The following is a 24,155-nucleotide window of genomic DNA, read 5'->3' as shown; positions in this document are numbered from 1 at the left end:
TCAGAGATCTCTTGCGAGACAATTTAAACACTGCTTATGTAAGTTGTATAGCGCAGGCGCGGGCTTGCTTTTCAAATGTCTTGCTGAGATTTACTTTTTTAAGGCTCGTTAGAATGCATATACCAGGTAAATTGTATGTGTATAGTGCTGTATAAATATCTTGTATAGTAGTGCCAGTTATGCTAGCCTGTTTAACACTACATACGAGCTGCCTGGGGAATACGACGTCGAAAGGGGCATGGAGAGTTTCAAACGTAACATGTGAATAAAAACTAAATTACTACAATATCACCATTGAAAATGAACAATTAAGGTGATAATAAAACATTTTATTTTTTATTTACACTTTACTTATATACGTGGTACACAGACGGGCTTAATGCCGTGGGCATTCTCTCCTAGCCAACCTTGGGGTAGGTCTTAGAAACTATTTTAATATAGGACTTTCATCATCTTCTCCAGATCAAAGATCGGTTAATTAACCATCACGGCGTACAACCCCTTCTTGGCCAACATTCTATTTCAAATAAACAGTGACCATCAAAAGCACTCATATGAAAAATATTATACAAAATTGAATTCAGAAAGTCAAATGCATTGAAATAAAACTATTTTACGGATTTTATACTACTATTTTCTCCCAAGATTGCGACCACATGTTCACGGGGGGGCAAGAAGGCTGAAATCTTCGAAACGTCGGGAGAAAATTATAATATAAAAACCACGATAACATCCGTAAAATTGTTTTATTTAAATGTCTTACATTCTCGTAAACATAAGAAACCATTAATAAACGCAGTTTAAAAATTATTAGTTTAAAAAATCGTTCCCAGAACAAATATATTGTTAATTTAAAATCTCGATTATAAAGAACAACGCGTTCGGAAAAGTTATTAAAAACATATTTCGACTGATTACATACGCGTCGGATGCATTACGACATGTAGTCGTAATGCATTTAGTTTTTCCATTGCCCCGGGCCCATATTTTGATTTTTACTCTTTATAATATCGCTTACCAGCATACGAGTAGTCACTCCATTTTTTTATACGGGCAAATGACCTCACTTTACTTGATGGTAAGTGGAGTAGGGTCCAGATAGACAGTCGGTTGATGAGAGAAGATTACCCCACGCCAGTCGACAGAATTATGCCGGCCTGTTTGAAACCAGACCACCAACCACCACACACCAGCTAATCACGAAACGAGAAACAAATGCCAGGGCCACTATGGCAGATTTTAATTCCAGTTTACGATGGTATTATAGCAAAATATTGCATATATTGCAACAAATCCATTGTATATTACAGTATTTAGTATTGTTTTTATGTGTGTGTACTACAAACGAATACAAATATTTTACGACCAGTACATCCTTTAAAACAAAATTTAGAGTTACAATTCTACAATGCGTTTCTTAAAATCGTTCTAAATACACATATCAACACGTTCTTAAGATTTCAAAAATGTCCGTCTTAGTATTTCGGCTGTCTGAGATCCGTAATGAGGATGCATAAACGTTCAGTAAGGAACGCTTTGAAGTCTGCTCGTCGGATAGTGCGTTGTTCAATTAACAACATGCCATGACCGGGTATGTAAGGAATGACTATTCATTGATGGATTCCTAAATAGTGTTTTAATTTTATAGTTTGACGAATAATGGATTCCGGAGTTATTTCGTGTTTTGGCATAATTTATCAAAATTTACTTTTTGAATCACTTTTTTTATCTAAAAGGCTATTCGACTAGTTAGTATACTTGATTCTTTATAATAATTATAAGGACACCACACTGAACTTGGAACTTTAGCTCAGACTGACAATGTCTCTTGCCCTTGTCAACTTAAGTCCTGCGGTACTATGGAAAATTCGATCTTAAGTATGCAGAAGTCCACTATAGAATCCGATCTTACCATCGCACAAAATTGTTAAGAAAACGTTGTATCTTAAAACCGGACTTAAGTTAGATAAATAGTCTGTGAGTCGCGTAATTACCTGCACTATAGTATATCCGAACGGGGGATAGCTACTTATAAAATAGCGGACCTCACCCCCAATAACCGCGAAACACAGTAACCATTACAATTGTAATTTAGCAATTAATTAAAATACCAATCAATAAACCCAATTTGGAACAAAAAAAAGTCCTGCAAACAGAGTCATAATCTTATTAAATAGAAAACAGCAATCCTTGAAACTGGCATGTCATACAAACAGGAACCGCTCTGTGGATTGGGGGCGTTTGGAGAATTTCACCACGGTATCCCCTGCCTGTCGTAAAAGGCGACTAATAGGGGCCACGATGGGGGTCGTCGGCGGGCAGCAGGGGGCTGTCCGCCCTTGTGCATTTTTGTGCGTCTTTGCACAATCTTCGGCTGACCCCCGGGACGGACGGCAGTGTGCAGTTGGCCTCATGCTGCCCCTGAGCCCCTCCTGAGCCCCCCCCCCCCCCCCTCACAGGAGACGGGCCGCACTAGGCGGCACCGCGCAGGGGCGGCTGTGGAAGTAGACTTAGACATTTTCGTCAGAGGAAGCTCGCAGTCGTCCCTAATGCGCCGAAGAGGGCCACCGCGGAGTTTTAGTTGGTATGCCGTGCGTTGTATATAGGTTAGGGACTCGGCCCGGCGGTCGCCTGAAGGTCGACATCAAATCCGGGCGGCGTAATGCCGGGTCGTAAGGCACGGTGACCCCAACATAACCGCTCAGTCGCCCCCCACGAAGGCTGAGCGGTAGTCATAAGACACTTTCTCCGCGAAAACAAAAAAAAAAAAAATGTCATACAAACAGGAAGCGGTACCTAACTGGAGGGACACTCGTACTCAAAACAAATAAAATAAAAATCTAAATACGTCATAAGGTTGTGTCAATTATAAAGTCAAACATAGGGTTTCCGTACTCAAGGCACATTTTCAGTGACAGCCTCGGAATGACACAAGCGGCGGCACGAAGAAAATCCAGCTATTTTTGACGCGGTGCAAGTCAATAGAGAGCTCTATTGACATTGGATTCCATTTTAAATATTTTTTAGTTTTAATATATTATCAGTCACAAAAGTAACTGAATAAATTTAACTTTTCAAAATCCTACACATTAACTTCAATCGCAATTTTTAACACAAAAGTTTAAAGGCGATTTGAAATTTTGAATTTGGTTAGCTACTTTTGTAGTTAACTGTGTCTTAACTTTGTGGTCGTTCAATGGATTGAAATTTTCATAACCTACAGCTAAGAAAATGCAAACATAATATTTATTTTTGCGTTGTAGAATCCATTCAATAACATTAAGAAAAAAAGTAATAAATTTATTGCATAGTTTATCGCTCCATCGACATCGTAGTATAACATGATAGTTATTGTCAGATAGTGGATTAATATTGAACTATCTTAAAATTCTTTTGCGCTTTACCCTTATCTGTAATAATATTAATAATAGCCCAGTATTATATACTGGCTCTATCTGAGCATAGGCCTCCTCTTCTATTAAGAGGGCTTAAACCTTAGTCCACAACGCTGGTCTAGTTCGATTTGATAAACATGACACACCCTCAAAATTGCTATAATGAACTACTTAGGCATGCAGGTTTCCTCACGACCTTTCCCTTCACCGTTAAAGCAAGTGATAATTTAAAAAGAATACACACATTTTAGAAAAGTCAGAGGTGAACCTACAGACATTCGTCTCGGCAGTTCGTTCCACACCCAACTAGGCTATCGCCGCTTACACAGCTACGCTATATTTATTCCAAAACATAATACACTCACCAATATTATATCCAAATAATTCCTCACATAATATCCAACCTCTAATCAGAGTGCATTCTCAGTACACGTCAGCACCAATAAAGCCATATTCGAATCCAATCCGAGATTCGATTACCGCCAGTCGATGCCAATTATATTCAGGCGTTAACGCATTTAAATGGACAACGCGGGAGGTAAGCTTGCTACTGTAAGTCACGTGAATGCAGGGAGACAGCAGAATATTGAACCTGACAGACATCACAGACGGAAATTTCCAAAAATCCGGCAGACTCTTTTCCAATTTTAATGACTTATAGGTTTTCCTAGCAACTTCGTGTTTTTTGGATTTAGTTTCGGCTTTCAGTTTGGTGACATATTCTGGATGCCATATATCATCAAAATCAGTTTAGCGGTGTCCGCGTTTACTTCTAACAAACATCCAAATTTGATCACATACTTTAGTAGTTAGATCAAATTGTCTTCAAACGCTACCGAATACGCTTCCTCTTTCATATTACGACAAAACGCGTAAAAACCGTTCGCGTGAGCTCCACCATTAATTTAGTGCGTGAAAGGAACGCCGACGACGTGGTAACGACCCCGTGACGACACCGTCACGACTTCCCTTTCATTGATAATGGATGTGCCAAGTGGCGGAGTTATTAGCGTGCCGTTTTTGCACTTGAGCGGTGGGATTTTGGATGATTTCTTGAGCAGTTACGGAACAAATAAACTTTTCTAGTATTTTTTTGCTTTGAATGACGAGATGAGCTTGCCGTGCGCTTAATGGTAAGCGATACGACCGCCCTTAAACAGTAGAAGCACAATCCAACATTAATTACAAAGTATTGTTTGGTATTCAACTTACCATCCTGACGTGAGTTGTTAAGTCTTAATATGTCCAGTAGTTACACTGGATACAATGTCCTTCAAACCGGAACACAACAATGACTACACACTGCTGCTTCTCAACAGGAATAAACATTACCAGGCGGACTCTCACATATGAGAGACCTACCACCAATAGGTCCAGTAGTTAGTAGCTTTAATGTGGACCTATATTAGTACAAACACATTGATAATCTTATAAACACACTACATTCTCGTACCGAGTGTGATGTATGGAACTGCTTCTTCGGTCGTTATTTCCCAAGTATTTGTGTACTAGCTCCCTCATGTTCTAGTTTGGAGAATACATCCAATTAGAAAGACATTGCAGTACACATTCTGAGATTTAGGATTTTAATGAATTTCAGATTATTTATTACTTATATCTTGTTTTGTATATTTTTAATACTGCTACAGTTTATAGGCAATATTGCTTCCTGTCAAGGATTGAAAAGAAAAGAGACTTGGTTATACTACAAAAAAAAAACTAAAACTGTAAATAGTAAAAAATAACTGGACATTATGAGACTTATGTTTAATGTCTCAATTCATGAGAAATCTAGTACTCTGTAGGTTATTTTAATTTGTAGTTGAATGTAATTTCAGAACAATACTTAGTGTTGTACTTGTGGTAGTGTTTACCATTAAACGAGCAATCTTCTCGTTTTGCTCTTTAAAAGCGAGCCTTTGTTTAGGATTGTTTAATCAAGGAAGAAAATTAACGCCAAAACGAAACAAACGAAACACGTACAAAATCGAAGACATTGACCAAAATTTTGGCAAACGCTCCTTTACGTATAATATATCGGTGAACGCAATCGTGCCGCGTTTGGCAACAAAACCACATTACGTGTCCCGGACAAAATACATTTAAACTCCGCGAGCCCAATTGGCTCCAACGTCACCCAACACACCAACATTTGGCATGTAGTTTGTAAACAAATTCATTATTTCACTGATTGATATAACGCTTTGGACAAGCCTTATATATACAGGGTCATTTTGACATCGCGTTACTAAATGAAACCACATACTTATCCACTTGTAAATAACACTTTATAATAAGTTACTTGAGCCGTAGATGTAAAATAAAAAAGTGTAAGTTTTGAAATAAATAAATATTAATAAAAAGTTATTTTAATTTTATGCGCCCTAAAGCCACAACTACTATTCTAAGAGAATTCGTTGCAGCGGCAACACCATACTTTTAGTCAGAAATACACCCACGAACAGGCCATATTCGCATTAAACTATAAAATGATGAAAAAATCTGAAAACTAAAACCAGGATTTTTCGTGAAAATATTAGTTATTAATTGATGATTTTTGGCACAATGTCAGCAAAGGTAAATTCGTGCATGTGGTTTCATTTAGTAACGCAATGTCAAAATTACCCTGTATATTTTTATTATGACAAGATGAGTAAATATACAATTCTTCAAGTATCTTTATTGAATTGCAATTTTTATACATTGCGCTCGCAGTTTGACCTAAGGCTTGAAACTTTATTTCAGCATTAGCTGCATTAACATACGACTAATTTTTGCTCGCATCTTCGTCCAATATAGGCTTAATGACTGTTAATTATTAAAATCACTTTACAGCTTTAAAAGGGAAATTATGGTAAAAGACTCCATTGTTCATTCACTATTTCTTATAGTTTTGGATTTGTATACACTTGAAAATGCACCCTGTGAGAAGTAAGCCTAAAGAACAAAATAAAAATCGAACATCTCAAGCCAACTATCAAGATTGATTTACACCAATACTTCAATCTGGAATGAAGTCAACTTGACAGACAACTTGCTCCACAAGTGGTTCGCAAGTATTCCCGCTTCCCGATACTTCGGCGGAACTTCATCTCTCATATCAATGAAATTTTCCTAGTTGGAGTACATCTTAATAAAATTTATTGTGGAGTGTCTGACGGAATTTTGAAATACTCTTTTGTGTTTTAAAAAATCACTTTTAAGTAAGTTTTTTACGGGCCCGACAAAGTAACTCCACTGCACCTGATGGTACTGGAGTGGGTCCAATAGAATGTCGACTGACGAGAGATGATTACCCCTTAACAATCGACACAATTATGCCGGCCTGTTGGAACTGGATGTACACAGACTGATTCCGGAACGCGACACACTTACGTGGGCTACTATAGCGGGTTTTAACACCTTGTGTACATCGGTCGTTATCCGGACGGATATAAAATATATCCTACCACCAGAAATAAATAAATTTAAACAGATTTTGTAAACCCACCTATGCGTACGTAAGTATAGCAGAGGGAGGTGAGAACTATGCTTACTTTTGCTGACAAAGAGGACTTGAATATTTGAAAGGCGCCACATTATAATACCTAGTCTTGCCATAAATATTGTAATAAAGAAAAAAGAAAATTGTTAACTGCAAATAACATTTATTACTTTTACAGTGTGTCAGTTTAATACATAAATATAAAACAATTAAAAATATAAAAAGCTTATTCGAAGTGGTCTCCATTGGCTGCAATACAGTCCTTTAAACGATGAGGCCAGTTATCAATAGAAGCACGCACTCTTTCCATGGGAAAATTCTTCACTGCCAATCGTATAGATTGTTTTAGGGACTCAAATTATCATGGCGTTTAGAGCAAGCTGTACTCTCTAAAACTGACCACAAATCATAATCCAGCGGATTAAGATCGGGACTAGACGACGGCCAGTCTTCAGCTCTGATGAAGTCCGAAACGTTCGATTCCAACCAAGACTGCGTGGACCGAGCTTTATGACCCGGCGCCGAGTCTTGCTGGAAGGACCATACTTGGTTATTGAACATGGTGATGTTAAGGGGCTTAACTACCTTCTCAAGAATGGTATCTTGATACACTTGTGCCGATGTTTTGATACCTTTTTCACAAAAATATGGCTCAGTCACTCCTTCATAGCTAACACCCCACCAAACCATCACTGAAGTCGGATAATGTCCACGTTGCACTCTGTCGACTAATTGGGAAGCTTCCTTAGAGCTTTGAGCATAAATACGGTCATTTTGTTTGTTAAAATGTTGCTCAATTGTAAAAATTTTCTCATCCGTAAACAAAATTTTTCTGTGACCTCCCTTTGCGTACCGCTTCAGTAGTTGTTTCGATTTTACCACCCTATTCTTCTTTAAATTATCAGTTAAGAAATGGCCAGTGCGTCTCTTATAGGCTGCAAGTCCTAAGTCATCTTTTAAAATACGCGACATGGTTCTAGGTGCTATCTTCATTTCCCGAGATAAAATCTTTTGCTTTCGGACAGGATTTCTTCGAATTCTTTCCCTTACTGCTTTGACCACCTTTTTCGTACGAACACTACGTGGACGGCCAGATCTTTTCTGTCACAAACAGAGGAGGTCTCATTGTACCTATTAATAGCCCGGTACACAAACATTTTACTAATACCAAGTGTATGGAGAGTTTTAAAAATTGCATTTGGCTCCATACCTACTTTGTGTAATGCTATCACAGCGATTCGGTTCTCTTTATCACCCCACACCATTTTAATATCGCAAAATATTTTACAATGTATTGGCGCCAAAATGAGAAAACACAATGAACAATCGTATAAAAATGACAGATTCGAAATTCAAATGTAATATTTTTTTATAATTAAGTGTAACAGTATTTATGGCCAGACTAAGTATATGAAATTTTTACTATGTACCTGCAATGACTACGACAATACGTTCTAAATTACAAACTCCTCTTCATTTTATATTACAAATGCAACTTGAACAAAATATAAGTCTAGTTGCAATACTCATAAGCCGCTTAGAGTTCATTTCTTACTAAAAAGTACCCAGCCCCTCATTCTATTGCGGCAATATTTATGTCGCGGTCACTTAGCGTAATACGCCATTTAGATAAATGTCCAGACATTACTCCCGGACGCTCGTAAAATACCCGGGAGATAACGCTCGAGGACTTTTGGGTTTTGAATAAATAATGAGACCCGCAACAAATGATGGATTAAGTATTGTCATGTTTATTTGTCAAGTTATTTGATAGTTTGAACTCGTGTAGCGAACTCTATAAATGTTGTTATTTTTAGAATAAAACTAAGTGAAACTGTGTTTTTCTGCTCAGTATTAGCCTAGAGTCTAGTAATTGTGCCCGATATGGCGATGCGTTCGCCCCTATCACATCATGGGACGGAACACACTGGTGAAAAGTGAGCACCCATACTCTGCCAACCTTGGTTTTTGTTATTTTTATAAGATGACGCGCATTTTTGATATGCACGCTCACTTTTATTTTACACTAGCTGACCCGACAGACTTTGTCCTCTCATAACTATGTATGCACGCGCGCATTCTGTCGATCGCTGACAGTTATTTCAAACCACAGACAGTTATGTAAAATTAATATTGTCGTTAAGTTTTCTTAAATTTTCTAATTTTCCGCGCAATTTTTGGATTTTTTTCTTTCATAAGAACCTTCTCCTGACAATAACAAAAACAACAAAAAAACATGAAATCGGTCCAGCCGTCCATGAGGCCGTCCACGCGTGATGGCGTGACCAAGGGAAATAGGGATTCATTATTATATATATAGATGTACATATCCCCACTACATCGCGTTTACTGCACGTTCGAATCGCGCGTCGATCGTATACCTACACGTGTTGTTATCATCCAATATAATTTTTCAATCCAATCACCATTCCCAAGTAATCCGTGAATAATTGAAAAGATCATTACTCGGACGAGTGGGTTCATTAAAATAATAACTACACTTAACTGGTTGACGCAGTTGTGAAAGGAATGTCGGTCAAGTATAAGAGGGGCGGGGGGCTGTGTTCTTGGTCGTTCAGTGTATTTAGGATTTTGGACTTACAAGATCCCTTGAGTTAGTACGTGAAGTTGAAATTTGTATAGACTGCTCATGTTTGAGCTCTTGACAGATGTTGCAATGCATTGATTATTTTTTATATGTTGAGTTTTTTTATACTTGTTAAGTAAAGTATATTTTTATATATTGACACCGCAAAGTGACCCCGCTACACCTGATGATAAGTGGAGAGGGTTACAAAAAATGTCAAGACGAGAGGTGATTACCCTGGATAGTGGACACAATATACACAGGCTGATCCCGGAACGCGACACACTTACGTGGGCCACTATGGCGGGTTTTAACACCTTATGTACAATGGTCGCTATCAGGGCGGATATAGTATATATCTTACCTCTAGCAAGATTCAATCTAATGTTAAATTTGCGTAATAATTTTGAAAAGACGTGGCTTATTGCCAGCAGGCCTATCTGACTGGACATTTACGTATTTCCATATCGAACAACTCAAATGATTTTGAATCTAAAAATCATGTACTCATGTATAAAATTTATTGTATCGAATCGATCGAACTCAGAACATCGTAAGTTTCACAACTTAAGGTACAGACTAAGGAGAAACTTTTCAACCGCAAAGCTAGCCACTCGTCTGTTATTTAAACAAAACAAAAACTCATCACGCCTTTTTTCCCCCGAAAGGGGTGGGCAGAGGTAGGAACAGGACCCACTTTTCGATATGGATATTCCGTACCGTGTTTTAATAGGAAGCGAGTCTATCGAGATATCAAGCACAACTTCCAACTCTCGCGCAATTTCTGAGAAGAAAAACTAATCTAAAGAAAAAAAAAAACACTCAGTCCTTCCTGAATTCTACCACACCAATACAACTACGGCACTGAGTTTACCTTCTAAATTGACTACATAATTAACTATAATATAAAAATGAATCGCTGAATGTCTTGCTAAACGCAAATCTCGAGAGCAGCTGAACCTATTTCGCTAATTCTTTTTTTTATAATATTCCTTGGAGTACGAGGATGGTTCTTACGGAGAGAAAAGTTTAAAAAATTGCCTGAAAAATTCTAAAAACAACACTTTTCTACATTCCCATACAAAATATTCGTAATAATACTTAAAAGTCAATTTGAACTTTAATACCATACCGTCAAGTTTAATTGTTAGTGGAAGGGTTTCGAGAAGGCAAAACAATTGAGTGACGTTAGTATCGTATAAATATGAATGTCAATATGTCGACTGTTAGGCGGTACGAAGTTTGCCGTTACAGCTAATCTATATATATAAAAGAAAGTGGTATTAGTTACACTATTTATAACTCAAGAACGAATAAACCGATTTGGCTGAAAATTGGTGGAGAGGTAGCTTAGAACCAGGAGACGGACATAGGATACTTTTTATCCCGTTCCCAGGGGAACGGGACGTGACATAAGACGTGGTATAAGAAAGCAAATTTTGGTATGGAGATAGTATAAGACCCGGGGAAGGTTATAGGCTACTATCCCGGGAAAATATATAGTGGGACTTTTATCCCGAAAAACTCCTTCACGCGGGCGAAGCCGTAAGCAAAAGCTAGTATTATATAAAAAAACTAGATCACGAATATTTAATCCTCAATCTTGAATCAAATTAGTACATACACAATTATCATTATGACAAATCATCGTACAAACAGTCACTGAATTCCGTACGACAAAAGAAAAATATGACAATAATTGTATTTCTCTTATTACCGCCGTACCAGGCAGTGCTCGAACTGAAAGCATAAATCTTTCGTGCGGATATACAGACGCTGGATACGACTTGGTATTTTTGACTACGCTCTTAAATATTTCTTTGAGTTATTTTTCGGTTTAAATTATTTCAATTCAGTAATCTAATCAAAGTGATACTATAAGTGCGAGTTTGTGAAATTTTACACGTTTTGAAGTTTGGTTGTTTGTTGGAAGTAATCAAATCTATTTATTTTGCAAAATCAAAAGAAAATGCAGAAACCGATTTGGATGAAATTCACGTAAATAGATCTCGTCCCGAATAAAAATATAGGCTACCTTTATCCCGATAATTTACTTCGAAAAGAAATTGGTTGTTTAATAATTTAAAATTGATGGCGCATGCGTTCTACACGTCATCCTACAAATCGCTAGTGTCATAGGGACGTTAGTAGCAAGAAAGGCTATCCACGCGGACGAAGCCGCTACAATATCTATATATATAAAAATGAATTGCTGTTCGTTAGTCTCGCTAAAACTCGAGAACGGCTGAACGGATTTATCTTATCTTGGTCTTGAATTATTCGTGGAGGTCTAGGGAAGGTTTAAAAGGTGAGAAAAATTCGAATAATTGCCGGGAAAATCCTCAAAACAGCATTTTTCTATTTCCCATACAAACGTTTTCTAACTAATACGTAGAGTCAATTTGAGCTTTATTTCTATTGTATAAAGTTCACTGTTGTCTAAGCAATGTAGGTGTGTTCCTAACATCAAAGCAGTGTGCGTTGGAGCACAGAATATAATAATGTAATGTCGCGTTCTGAAACTCAACAAAAGTGATATCGCGGACCCGACTAAATTGAATAGTCACAAAATTTAATATATCATTAGTTATTTGGTTGGCTTCACGATATTATTTCTTTTGTTTTACTTTAAAATGCATGTTTTCGTTATGGACAATTTTTGAGCTACTTTTGCATATCTATACTTATAATAAATCTGTAGAGAGGTCAATTCTGTACATGAAATATATTTTCAAAATAACTGGGGGTGATTAGGGATCGATACTGATGCCAAAAATGCAATTAGTAAAATTTTTGTCTGTATAACCGTTATAGAAACAAAAACTACTCGACAGATTTTAACTTAATTTGGTACAATTCTTTTTCATACTCCTGAGCTGGTTATAGTATACTTTTCATCACGCTACAATTAATAGGAGCATAGCAGTGATGGAAAATGTTGGGAAAACGGGAGAAGTTACTCCATTTTTTAAGCTTCCGTCATTTCGTGTGCACCCTTAATGGTTAAAAGTTCCTTCGATTTCACCAGGATCCCATCATCAGACCCTGACCGGACAATCGGACCACCTGCATACCACCATAAATTAAAAAAACATCCCGACAAATTGAGCACCTTCTCCATTTTCGAAACCCGAAATCCACGCGGGAGAAGCTGCGGGCGGAAGCTAGTCTGGTATAAAATACAAGAGAAATATGTTATAACGATGCCTTTTCCCAGTCTTCGATACGTCAAGGGAAAATTAAAATATAAAAACACGACAAAATCCGTAAAATAGTTTCATTTCATTTCTAGACACTCTAATTCCGCGCTCCCTAATATTTGCCAGCCAAAATTTCACAACATAAACGCTAATTGCGCGCCGGCATGCAATCACAATTTGTAACAACCTATATTTTTATCTGTTGAATATTTGTAAGGTCATAGCCGTGTGACCTTAAATTCTTATAACAGAAAGAAAATATTTTCCGACATACTTCATTTTAGAATTGTATACGCATTCTTGTTTTAATTGAAATTCTCTTGGACTATATGAATGTTAGGACCCCGTATAATTTTTATACATTATATTGACGTGTTGAGAACTATTAATTTTCTTTAACGACAATAACGAGTTGATGATTGTTTCGGAAACTGAGGCCTATGCATTGGACCACTATGATAATTTGAACTATGTATGACGTACTGTCCGACAGCTGGTCACGCGCCTCCACTATTACTGAGAGGCCTTCGTCAACAAAAAGACTAGACCACAATAACACCATAATGTAAACTTAAAATTACGTCAGTAACACTTCAAGCCCTTAACATAAAGATTCCACAAATTCCAGCGAACAAATGTAATCATAAAACAGCCCAAGATCGCAGGTCAAATAATTAAGAAGGAGATATATTTAAAAAGATAAAACAGGTTAAACAAACGGCTAGCGTCGCCACCGCAAGGGACACAGGTATCCACCCATTATGTTTGTCCATTAACCGCGGTGCAAGGTACAAGAGTTTTTGAAAAAAACTATCTTATCGCGATATTTTTTTTTTAAATTGTATGCTTTTTTATTAAAAGTTTTAGTGATCATGGTCATGGGGTAAAAAATTTGCGTAAACATAATCTAAATGGGATTTAGTAATTGTTTTAAAAAAAATTTCTAAAATTTTTATTTTTTTTGTATTTTTTGAGAAAGTAGAATATTTGTTACTTAGGAGTCATAAAAAGCGATAAATATTATTCTATTGTTTAGACTGTAAAATTCATCTATTCTGTCTCTCTCTGGAATGTAAGTCTCCATCTGTTTAGCCTATGTTAAATGCTACTATCAGTTCGGGAAATAATTTGTTGGAATTTTATATCGTGTATCGTCATGGAATTGGAATGAAATGAAGCATATATTGAATAAATAATTTGTTGGAATTTCGTATCCTGTATCCATGACAATTGAAATTAAATGAAGCATATATTGAATTAAACTGAAAATAAAATTGAATTGCACGTGAATTATACCAGAAATTCCATCCCAACATATTATAAAAACATACCTACTTACTAGTGCCAAAGGCTGAAATTTTCTGAAAAGGAATCTGACACGACATGTAGGTACTTATATGCATGGGGTCTACAAATCGTTATAATGACTGAATCGTTATGATGAATGTTACTTAAATTATGAAAGTTAAGCCGGCAGGAATCGGATTATATGGACCCTTCACCACTGCTACTTACTTTATCTTCTAGAAACCGTATATACTTGATCAATATTCAATATCCGTGTTTTATGATAATTATATATTAATCTTACAAACTTTTTAATTAACCTAATTAATCATAATTTCACGACATAAATTTCACGATAAAAGCCCAACACATTTTCATTACCGGAATTCCACAACATTACCGGAATCCCGGTTAATATCACTTTCCCAGTATCGAAATGTGCTCGCTCTACGCTTATAACAAACAGACGTCCACGCAGACCGCAACTGCAGAGCACTTACGTATATAATATTTTTATTGCTGCCCGACCCGCATGGATAGCAAAAGAGACCCACTAAATAAAATATTTTTCCCAAAGAACGTTTGTATTATTCCAACACGGGGCACGTATTCGGGACTTCCTGGTGGTCTAAAATATTATAATTTTATATTGTTAGGTAAATAACAAAGATACAGTAGATATTACGGACTACAACAGTGTTTTCGCTAGCAGGAGGCAATTTGTAGTTAAGTAAGTTAGTAATAAAGTTATTTATTAGCCAAAATTAATACGTATCAAACTGTATAATACCATAAAATTGTACCTATGTAGATACATCACAATATTTTTAAAGACATCATGTAGTTCAATCATACAAATGTCAATAACTAAAAGAACTTTTAAATGTAAAATTCATGCCAATTGAAATAAACAGTCAAACGCTACAAACCTCTTCGTTTTAAAATACCTCGTTCTAAATTCAAAATAGCAATGAGTTCGGGTCCGTCCCCCAAACCGCCACCGCCATGCGCGCCTGTACAATGTATATGTTAGCACAAGTAAAGTCGCACAATGCGGTTTCCTTTGCTCGGATAAAACGGTTTTCATTGCGGTTTTTCAAGCTTTGATTTGATGTCACGGAGTTTTTTCTGCGTGGTACGCATTGCAATGTCCCTATTGGGGTTTTATTTGCGTTCAACTTTTTTATAGGATTTAGGATTTGTACGTTTATTAAATTTGGATCGTGTGTATAAGGATTTACGGAATATATGAGTAAGGTGTTAGGTTTATCGCAGAGTATTGATATTTAAAATCACAAACTACTTAACACCTAGTCGATGCGGTTGCGGCATACAAATTTTTATAAGTACTTAGTGTTTTTCTTTGTTATGTATATATGTATGTATACATCACGTGTACCGCGACAATAAATTATTATTTCTTTCTATTTTTTTGGATATGCAGCTACAAACTCCGATGTATTCTAGTTTGCGAGACGTTGATTAGTGTTAGCATTATGAGGTTTAATATCCCAAGTTTTTGCCATTTCCATGCCAGTATCAAAAAAATCAGATATACAAAACCACATATACAAAAATCTACCCTAACATTAAACAAATAAAACATTAATTCAAATAACTTCCCACGCGCATTTGCACACATTCATCACGGCGGAACTTCGTATTAAGTGCCATTGACAGATGCCTTCGATTTACACCACCGCTGTTTAATTTCGTCACACCACCTGACATATTATCAATCACTGATCTTTGTCACTGTTAGCGAAGTTACTTCTGAGATCGCGATGTATGGCACACGTTATTTAATTTACTTTTGTATTAGTTTTTTCTCAGTTCTACTTTTTAAGAAACTTAAAGAAGTTGAGTGGAACATTAGAAAATTTGAGCAAACTTGACAATATTAATTTTACATACCTGTCAGATGTTTGATATAACTGCCAGTGATTGACAGAATGCGCGCGTGTATTCATAGTTAAGACACTGATTACTTGTGGTAGGTCTCTCATGTGCGAGAGTCCGCCTGGGTAGGTACTACCGCAATGTGTATGTCTGCCGCCAAGCAGCAGTGTGTAGTCATTGCTGTGTTCCAGTTTGAAGGACATTGTAGCCAGTGTAACTACTGGACATAATAAGACTTAACATCTCACGTCTCAGGATGGCGAGCGCAGTGGAATACCAAACAATACTTTGTAATTCAAGGTGTTGGATGGTGTTTCTACTGTTTATGAGCGGTCGTATCGCTTACCATCAGGCGAATGGCAAGCTCGTCTCATCATTCAAAGAAATAAAAAAAAGACAGGACAATGTCTGGTCAGATAGTCATAATATAAAAACCGTGATAAAATCCGCAATATAGTTTTATTTTAATGGCATAGATATGTCTATAATATAGAATGATAGAAGAATCTTTTATACAGAAGTAATCCGAGGAATTACTTTGCAATACTTTAATGTTATTAGACGCAACTTTCAAACAAGCAGAATCAATTTTGTCTAGTTTTTACGACGTGCTGCTTTTCTAACAGTAACCTCCTTACGGAAATCCATTCCTAGCAAACCTTAAATACCCAGTGTTGCCCGACCTGTAATTCTCGTGTACTCGACCTCTAAATTCATAAACGCCTATGAAGGCTCGCGAACATTTCCTGGCCTTCTCCCCTCCTTCCATCCTAAGAGCGTTCCTTCTCCTTCCGCGACACTTTCTTACCCAGATATCCCCTCCAAACTTTCCTCCAGTTCCCTACAGTCGCTAAGCCGGGAGATTCCAGTACCCCATTCGCAGGCTTCCCCTAGACTGCAGTTTCGCTACCCAATAAAAAACCCCTAAACTACACCGAAGTCAAAAAACGACTCGTAAAACAAACACCAAAGACAATAAGTTGTAACCGCTACCCCGCCCCGTTTATCATAACGCTTTCCTTATTCTAGCACATTTTTATAAAAGACACGCCATATATTATCACTTGAGTCGGCCGATAATAGCATTCGTGATTCATTGTGCCCGCGACGTCACGCGGCTGTTCCCGTTTTAATGTGGTTTCTTGATGTTATATGTTCATTTTGTGTTAAACATTTATCTTAAGACATGGCAAGGAGGTGTAACGTTTGACTAATATCGTGTTGGCACCTAATAATTAGTATTTATTGTTACCGGAATGTTAGACATTGTAATAAAAGTAATATAGTTGCTAAACACTTTGAAGAAAGATCAGATCATTATTTACGACTAGACAAGTCGCGAATCCTTCGCCTAAGAACACTGACTCCTACTTAAAATGATTCGTGAGGCTATTGAAATTAAAAAACATCCAAATTTCAATAGAGAAGATGGTTGGAAGTTTTCATAAGCCTGGGATCCAATTCTACATTTAACTAAATCGGAAACAAAAGACCGACTGCTAGACTTTAAAACACTTTAAAATGTAGGTAAATATTGTAACTACCTTTTTGGATGACCAACACTTCAATCTGTCCCGCGACCATGAAGGCCACAGTCTTCGAAACGTCAGAAGAAAAATATAACAAAAAAACCGCAATAAAATACGGAAAAATAATAATTCATGTAATCGTGTAGCTAAATCTCTGCCAAAAGCTTACTCAATACACAATAATCTAAGAAATACACTCCACGTTTCTCGTCCAATCGAAACTTTTGGCGATGTGTCTGGCGAATTGCCGACCGCACTGTAGTTAACGCGTCAGAATGCGTTATCGACGCGGCATTGCGTTGTTACCACGATAAGGGATCTGGCGCTGTGAGAGCTACGTTATTTTTACAGCTCGCCTTAACTTTCTTTGCAAATACATATACTTTCGGTTTCAAACTCTATAATAATTTAAAAATATCTATATATACAACAAGTCTTATTCAATCAAATCTTTTGGAAATTCGTCTGGCGATTTGCCGACAGTGTTGTAGTTAATGCGTCAGAATGCATTAACGGCGCAGCAGCATTGCATTGTTACCGCTATAAGGGACCTGGCGGAGTAAATGCTACTTTTCTACTTTGATAGCATGCTCTTTTTAGACTAGTTTAGAACAATCTTTTTTCAATCTACAAGTTTTGTTCCCGATTTAAAATTTAACGCAGTGATTATAATAATTATACAATCTATTTTTTATGCTTGTATATTTTATAATTAGGTTTAATTTTGATTGTAATCTGTTTTGCGTCTTAATATTATTAATTAAAAATAAAATAAAGATTACTATTATAAGTTTGGGGTAAGCATAACGTTTTATTTCTTGCGTTCTTTTTCACATTATTACATCAATGGCAAAATTACAATTGTTTGAACATTATAATAAAACAATATTCAAATATTCTGACTGCTATATATAAAAAAAAAACTTATACTTTTCACATTTATACAGAAGCTATACAAATCAACATTGACACAAGCTATTTAAAACTAACACTGGATATATTCGTTAGCACGCACTGGGACACACCCCTGCCTCATCTGACGTAGTAATTACGCACAGCTCTGCCGAGGACCACGGCCAATTGCCCCCAAATTGTTCCCGAAGCTGCGAAACTAATACGCCAATTGGATTATATACATAATGTAACCATTGGAATGGCGGTGATTGGTTCGCGCGTCCTCTGGGAAAGAATTCATTGTAGTGTTAATTAAGGGCTACATGGTACTTAGGAATTTAGGAACATTAAGTTTGGGGAATGCGACACGCAATTAATCGGACCCTTGTTGCCGATTCTTAGTTTTGAATTTATGACTGTCTTTAATGTATTAAGTTTTTTTTAAGCATTGAATGTTACGAATAGAGGTTTTATTATTATAAATATAGAGTTTCGCTTTGAATACCAAATAAATAAGCCTGTTTAATTAGGTTTGTGCTATTGCTTGTCAGAAAACCGTCTTCTTATAAAATAGTGGTTCTCTTTTACATTTATAATGTTTAATATTTGCGTATAACAAAAATGATTATCTTGAAAAAAATATAAAACGGGAATTTAATCCCGGAAAAACATTTGTAAACGTCCGGAGTAGCGAACGGGAGATAGTTACTAAATACTCAACAGAGGAAAAAATATTTTTTTTATCCCTTATTTTATAAACTAATATCAGCGCTGTATTATAAACTGTCCCAATGCTGGACACGAGCCACCTCTACTTCTAGAGGATTATGCCTTATTCTACCACGCTGGCCTAGTGCGGATTGTAGACTTCACATACCGTAAAAATTCTTATAGACAACTTCTCAATTATGCAGCTTTCCTCACGATGTTTTCCTTCACCGTTAAAGTAATTCATAAAGTCGCATTACCTAAATTAATTAACTTATGATAGACAAAATAACTAGAAATATTTAGTAACAAACTCAATTATAATATTTTTCATAGAAAATAAAACTCTATTTGCATGTAACAAGGCCTATAAACGAATTCTATAAGGGTCCGCTCAAGTTTCCATAAAGCAAACTCACTATTGGTTTCCTTGAAAGCGGCGTGTAATCCGATTACAGCTTTCATGCTTATTTTCATAGTCTGTAGGTTACATGGCGGCGGTTTTAAGGGTGAAAATCGTTTGTCCAAACTGATTTATGTTTGCTCCCGTTAGTTCGCTTATGTTATTTTTTCATAATGTTATTTTTAGAGGTGTCAGGTATACGGGAGCCCATTTTGCAAGTCAATTCCCGAAATGGTTATTCTAGGTTTTACTCTCTGCCCAAAATATATTTTGGAAAAGACAAATAATATTACTCTGGTACAAACAATTCTAATCACTCAGTAAAATCTCACTAATATTAAAGGGAAAGCTTGTGAATATGTTTGCATGTTTGGATGTTTGTTTGAGGTAAATTCAGAAATAGTTAAATGGATTTAGATGAAATTTGGCATACAGGTAGGCCATGCCATGGATTAACACGTAGGCTACTTTTTATCTCAGTAATTTGTTGCCACAGAAAGTAATGGGATTTTGATTCAGTATTTTAACTAGGTGGCGCTGTTCTGAAAGTAACGCTGTGAACAGAGTTTTAGGGACTTTGCAGCAGGAAAGGCTTTTTACACGGCCGAAGCCGCTAGTTGACAGATCCGTCTGGGAATTCTGTAAGGGATGTGTTCAGCAGTGGGCTTCATATGGCTGATAATGCGCGACGCAGCGAGGAAACCTATACTAATATAAACAACCTTCTAGAATTCCCAACAAATATAGCCTATACTATATACCACATTAGTAATGAAAAATGAGCCCTACATTAACTAGACGATACGTTATTACTATTCATAAAATATTACAAAGGACATGTCTCGTTTAATATTTAAAAGTAACCTTGTATTATTTTATGTAAAGACTAATTTAGAAGTACCTTTAGAAATTTATTTCAATAATTATTAGCTTCTAGTCGTCACACGGCCCACGTAAAAATGTTAACACATAACTAGAATAATGAAAAATAAAATTTTCCATATGGTTATACGTTATGTGGATTATTAGTAAAATAATGTTTAGAATAATTTAAGTGAACATAATTGGGTTGACTGGCGAGGGGTTATCATTTCACTCTTTACTCTATATGAACGCCATACGACGTACCATCAGGTGGAGTACGGGGCAATTTTGTACGGGCAATTTGCTGTACCCATATACGGAAGTATTTCCAAAAATCAAAACTTACAATTACAAATCTAAACTTTTTTAACTGATATAGTTTTTCGGGATAAAAAAATATTACCCATTTGTTAAATCATGATATGGTCTATCTCTTCGTCATTTTTCATTCAAATCCCTTCAGTAATTTTAGAGTTTACTGCTTATATTCAAATTTCGGATCATTACAAACTATTGTTAAGATAATATTTATTAACATTATTGTTGACCTTCTGAAAGTAGTTTATGGTACCTAAAATATATTATGTATGTACATTGTACAGTCACAAAAGTATCGATACAAATTCTTAAATTTAAAACCTACACATTAACTTCAATCATATTTTTTTCTCTATCTAAAATAAAGTACTCTTTGAAATTTATATTAGTGAATAAAAATCACTATTCATAAGGACATGAGATTCTAAAAGCGATTTAAAATTTTGGATTTGTTCAGCAAATTTTTTGGCTGACTGTACATAATACCGTTTATTGTAGATATATCTATATTTTAGTACTAATCTATCAAGTAACTTAGGCATTTATCGTCATGAGCTTATGCGATTAATTACACTAATATGTAATTATCTATACCTATAGTTAAAGCTTATGGTTGGTATTTCATTACGTATACATACAAATAAATAAGGGTTCGATCCCACCAAATATTTGTGAGCTAAGCTATGCGAGGATGCATAGCAAGCAGAAGTATCTAAGTTGTCAAACGGTGTGATATTTTATGTTTCATTGTACAATTGAGGCTAGAAAATTTGTCGCTATTTGTAAATTGTTTCTAACGCACCTTCTCACCCCTATTGGATATACATATATCCTAAAACTAATGTGTTTGTAATTTCGTATTAAAAGCCATTTCTCTGCTTATATGAGTACTATCTCGTAACTAAAACTTACCAGCCTCAGTGCCGTAATTGTATTATGGTACCAATGTTGAACTGAGGTCTCGGGTTCTAACTCTGGGTAAAGTGATGTTATGTTTTTCTTCTCAGTATCAGCCTAGACGGCAAAATTTTTGTGCTCGATATAGCGATAGGCTCTCCTCCATCACAACACGGGATGAAATACACACGGCTAAAAGTTACACCCCTACCTACCCTTAAAAGGATGGAAGGAGGAAGGAGGAGGAGGAAAGGAAAGGAGGGGATAAAAAGCGTGAGTATGCTTTTGTATGTAAAACAACCGAACCAAATCTTCGTGTTTTTTTAACCATTATCATCGTTCAAAATTATACTCAAACTACGTTTCTTATCACGCAAAAAACGTTTCACAATAGCAAATTTAAACTCTCGTATTAAATAAAGAGTGATGGTAAACATTACGTTTAACGGAAAGTGCGAATTCGGCGCGGCGAGATAGCGCGCTGCCTTCGGTGCAAATGTCACGCGTTATCATTATTTATTGGTCCAGGTGTTTGTACGTTGTTATATATACTTTTAGCGTGGACGTGGGAACAACGTAGGTTATTTTCAAGAGCTGTATACTGCGTAGAATTAAATATCTATGTCTCATCTAAGATGTCTCTGATAACCTTTGCCTAATTGTGGTAAAAAGTAGTTCTGAGTGATCGTACGGGACCTCGCAATACAGGCTTGCCTAATATAGGGGAGCGTTTTCAATACATTTATTCATTTCGTACATGACTATAAAATTCATATTTTGTATATTCGTGTATAACAAAATCCATTGTAAAATATTTTTCATTTTCATTACGTAGAAATAAAATATGTAAATCGAAATTATTTATGCAATATATAAAACCACATTTCAGATTGTTTTAGTGTTCCTTAAAATTAGCAGAATAGATTATATGGTTGAACATTAATTTTACTCTGCATATCTAGAAAGAATTTTAGTTAGTAATTGCCTTAATTCTAGTAATTTAAATAACCTCAAAAGATAAATTAAGCCATTTATAGTATGTTTGGAAGAAAGAAAGATTGAAAAAGAATATCTGAGTCTGCAAGTATTTGTAAAATAATTTGTGTAATGATCAAGAATAAATAAATTATTTGGAAAGAAGCTCTACGTATAAATATTTAACTATATTAAAAGTACTAATGCATGACAACAAATTTAACCTTCGAAAACTACTAAAAGCATATTTGAATCATTTTACATTATAATATATGGGCTACGAATTTTGTAAATTCCATTAAATTACTATAACTAGTTATTTAATTTTTAAATATAGAAACAATCTAAAAATACATCTTTTACAATACGAAAGGTCGTTTCAAATAGGTTACTTTAATAAATTAGTTCTGAGGTTACAAATATAAAAAATATACTACGAATTGAATACTTCCTATTTTTTGAAGTTAAAAATAAAAAGTTGTTATTGAATTGATTACCATCAGACTGAACTTTCTCATAATTGCCAGAATCCAATATTTGAATAGGTGGAAATGAATAATGACAGTTAATTGGTACAGAGTAAGGTCGGATGTCTGGCTTGTAGGTCAACAGAGGGTAAAAATCAAATGATAAATCCAATATCTCGTTTACCGACATTTCAATATGAAATCCAAAATTTGTTGCCAATTAAAAGTTGATTTTACATGATTATTTTGTATGTAAATAAAGGTGTGTGTTGTTGATTTTTAACTCGGAGTTTATAGAAATTATGATGATAAAAGCCATAGAGACCAGAATAAGCTGGTGTAAATATACTGGACACGGGCAGGGTCATTTTGGTATTGCGCTAGTAAATGAAACCACATACTTATCTTAATGAAAATACCACTTTGCAATACGTTTCTCGAACCGTTAATGTAACAAAATAGGGTAAATTTAGACCAAAATAAATAGCTATAAAAATAAATTTTAATTTTACACGTCATAATGCCACTAGTACTACTCTAATACACCCACGTACATGCCATATTCGCACTCCACTACAAAATTATAAAGAAAACAGACAGCTAAAAAAATATTCGTTACTCATGAATGATTTTGGCACAATGTTAGCAGAGATGAAGATGAGTATATGGTTCCATTTATTAAGCAATATCAAAATTACCCTGTAAACAAATATATTTTAGGGTGACGAGCGCAGTGGAGTGCCACACGATATATTGTAATTCAAAGTTCCATACAGAACTTATTTCTACTGTTCATGAGCGGCGCTAACGCTTACCATCAGGCGAGTAAAGTGCTCGTCACTCAAATGCAATAAAAAAACTGATGGAGTTAGTGTGTACCTATTTGATTTTTGAAAATAGCCTCAGAGGTCCAGATTTAGCTGATATAAATTCATTAAAGCAGAGGAATAAATCTAGTTGGCGTACCTCTTGTGATGCGAGAGGTCTCTCTCATAGATCGATATTAAACGGCACGTCTGTTTGGAAGTTTTACACGCAAGAGTTACTTACGTAAGTCCGTAGTTATAATACGTAAGTTGCAAAAAATATAGGCGATTAACATTGTAACTACATAATGAAGTTATTTACATTCCTTTTTCATAAGTAACTAACTTAAAATTTATTAGTCTATACTCTGCCTTATACTTATACCACCCACGCAAAAAAGTACGTAACAATTTTTTTACACAAAAGGATTAATAGAATTTG

General features: G+C 35.7%; 1 protein-coding gene across 1 annotated transcript in view; it reads right to left on the bottom strand.

Moving 5' to 3' along the window:
- Positions 1-24,155, bottom strand: part of LOC115442029 (protein O-mannosyl-transferase TMTC1) — a 156,978-nt gene that overhangs the window by 61,623 nt on the left and 71,200 nt on the right. The window lies entirely within an intron of this gene.

This window comes from Manduca sexta, chromosome 22 (genome assembly GCF_014839805.1).
Source record: "Manduca sexta isolate Smith_Timp_Sample1 chromosome 22, JHU_Msex_v1.0, whole genome shotgun sequence".
Classification (NCBI taxonomy): domain Eukaryota; kingdom Metazoa; phylum Arthropoda; class Insecta; order Lepidoptera; family Sphingidae; genus Manduca; species Manduca sexta.
This window is presented reverse-complemented; position numbering and strand designations above follow the sequence as displayed.